Here is a 3,238-nt window from a genome sequence, read left to right on the forward strand (position 1 = left end):
CTCTCCCCCCCCCTTCCCCCTTCTCTCCCTCTCTTTCTCTCTCCCACCCCCGCAGTCTGGGTCTAATAGTCAATTCTGTGTGGTCCTAAACCTCACCATTCCACCTGGCCCCACTCTCAGGTCCATTCTACACACTCGAGATAGCTCCATCCTGTGCGGTCCCGGGCTCACAATCATCCCCTTAACAGCTGCCTGGATCTCACAACTCACCGTGATCCCAAACTCACAATCCCATATAGCAGCGCGGATCTCAAGAGTCCATCGCGGTCCCAAACTCACCATCAATTCCGTGTGGACGGAATCTCATGCCCCCACCGGGGTCCCGGGCTCACAATCATTCCCCTACCGTAATCCTAAATGCCCAATCCCATACAGCAGCCCAGATGTCAAGATTCCGCCGTGGTCCCAAACTCACCATCAATTCCGTGCAGACGGAATCTCATGTTCCCACCGTGGTCCCGGCCTCACAATCATCCCCCTACAGCAGCCTGGATCTCACAACTCCCGTAATCCCAAACTCACAACCCCATACAGCAACCCGGATTTCAAGATTCCGCCGTGGTCCCAAACCCACCATCAATTCCGTGCGGACGGAATCTCACAACCCCACTGTGGTCGCAAAGTCATCAACCCCACACAGCAACCCGGATCTCACAACTCACAGTGGTCCCAAACTTAACCACCGATTCTATGCAGGTGGAAGAAAGCTCACAACCCCACTGTGGTCCCAAGCTCAACAATCGATCTTATACCGCAGCCCGAAACTCACGATCGACCCTCTGCAGCCCGAAACTCACAACCCCTCGCCGGTCCCAAACTCACGATCGACCCACTGCAGCCCGAAACTTACGATCCCTCCCGCACAGTCCCAGTCTCACGATCAGTCCTCTCTGCAGCCCGGACCCCACGATCGGTCCCCGCACTGCTGCAGGTGCACAGTCTCGGAGGTGCACAGTCCCCGGAGGCTCCCCTCGGGACACGCCACACCCCCTCACCTCCCAGGTCTCAGCTCCGCCAATGCAACGCCCACACTGACAGCTGCGGCAAACACTCAAGCCCTGCGCCTGCGCAGTCACAGTGGGGTCCCCAAGACCGCGTGGCCCCGCCCCCTCACGCGCAACACGTAGGCGGGCACGCGTTTCCCCGCCCCTGGCATATAGATTTACATATGGAACCGCCCACAGTGCCCAGAAACTCCACCCCTTTGCCATGACGTCACCGTGCACGCCCTTGCACATGCGCAAAACCTTTACTGTAGCTTCAGGGAGCCTGGTTTGAAGGGGTTTTACCACTCACCACATGACCTCAGGTGTACAGCCACAAGCACCAATGCCTTTTCTTTATGTGCTCACTCCCCGATTGATCACTCTCCCTTCTCGGCTTCCAGAAGCCGCATACTCCTCTTTTGGGGGGCTTGTCGCCCCAACATCGATTAACCCCCATGGCTTGCAGGACTTAAGAGGCCGGTTAACCAGCGGCTCTGCGCTTGCGCACTTCAGCTCTCGTTGTCAACTCCCAGAAGCCTCTGGGGCACGGTATGAAGTGGGAGGGCCCCCGGCCGAGAAAGCAAAGCCGAGTTATTTCGGCCTATGGTGGATCCCGCTTGTTCGTTATAGGGAGGAATACATCCCAGGGAGGGCCAGCGGGCCATTCTTCAAGGCCAGGAGGGCCGCGACTCTGCGATGACTTTGTGGAAGGACGACTCCCACAGTGCTTTGCGCGACTGTGTACTCCTGCTCGGACTACATTTCCCAGAAGGCGCTTCGGCCTGTCACTTGGGGGCTGCCAGGTCTTGGCCGCTGGTAGTGAGAGGTTTGTGGTCCTTGGAAGGATGGACAGGCTCTCGGGTCTGTGTTAAGGCCTGGACCTGGGTTCTCACTAAGTCTCTATGCGGGGACATGGCTCGTCATGGACATCCGTGGACCTCAGATCGTCCGGAGAGCGCTAGGGTTTGATTTCTTGACACCCAAATGTCCACTTAGGTCACTGGACACTCCTACCAATGAAAACATTTCCCTTATAGAGTCACAACCCTTGTCACCCTCGTTTCTAATTTGCCATTTTTACAATTCAGTGGCGTACAGGACACAAGGGGGTATGAATTTCCCAAATCTGCTCCCTTGTCTGGGGACTAGGGAAAGTTTTTGTAAGAACAGGACATACAATAACACCAACAGCTAAGCTTAAAGGAAAAGGCTGGTTATTTATATTAAAATATATCAAAAGAAATAGTAAAAAGACCAGCAGATACATCCAGAAAGCTTCTACAGTATTAACCCAGTAATCTCTGAGTTTTATGGAATGTTAGTGTGTGCTTCATAACTTGAGTGTGTTAATCATGTTCTTGGCATCAATTGTTACCATTAAAATTACTATAATAATAAAGTGAAAATGAAGTCCACACATTTGGGAAAGATATATGGCACATCTACTAAGCTAGAATGAATGTGTACAATTAAGTAATAAGAAAAAGCCCACTTTTTAAAAAAGAACAGAAAGCATGACTTAGTACTTCAGAAAAATAAACAAAAATGTCTAAAAAATGAAAATGTTTGCAACTTCACTAGCAATGTGGGGAAATTTCAATGAAAGTAAAGAATTACAATTTTATAGCCACAGTTTTCAAAAATTAAATTTAAAAGGGTGTGATAAAAACAAACAAGCAAAAGGACATAGATTGCATCTTCGTTTGCCTGAGATCACGGCTTGGTCCCACTGACCAGCTCTTTAACTCTTATATTGCAGATGTTGGACTCCAAGTATGTGGCCAGAAAGTTCCCATTGCTCATTATTCCATCTTGGGGAAATGCAAGATGATATTTCTGCTCTTATTTAAACCCCAAAGGGATTTTTTTAAAGGCTACTTTACTGAAGCCACCAGGCAGCAAAACTCCCAGCTAGAGCTGCAGCTCAGAAAGCACCTAACATGAACGCAAAGTTAAATAAATGAATAGATAGATAGATAGATAGATAGATAGATAGATAGATAGATAGATAAGGCTCAAAATTGGGAAGGGTGTACGCGTCAGGGATGTGTCCTGTCTCCATACCTTTTCAACCTGTATGCAGAGCAGATTATCCAAGAGGCAGGGCTCTATGAGGAGAGGCGTGGCCTTAGGACTGGTGGACGATCTATCAACAATCTGAGTTATGCAGATGACACAACCTTGCTTGCTGAAACTGAGGAGGACCTCATGCACTTACTGCAGAGGGTCAAGGACTGCAGCCTTCAGTATGG

The sequence above is a fragment of the Elephantulus edwardii genome, unplaced genomic scaffold (assembly GCF_000299155.1).
Source record: "Elephantulus edwardii isolate Elephantulus edwardi_28Jun2011 unplaced genomic scaffold, EleEdw1.0 scaffold00348, whole genome shotgun sequence".
Taxonomy (NCBI): domain Eukaryota; kingdom Metazoa; phylum Chordata; class Mammalia; order Macroscelidea; family Macroscelididae; genus Elephantulus; species Elephantulus edwardii.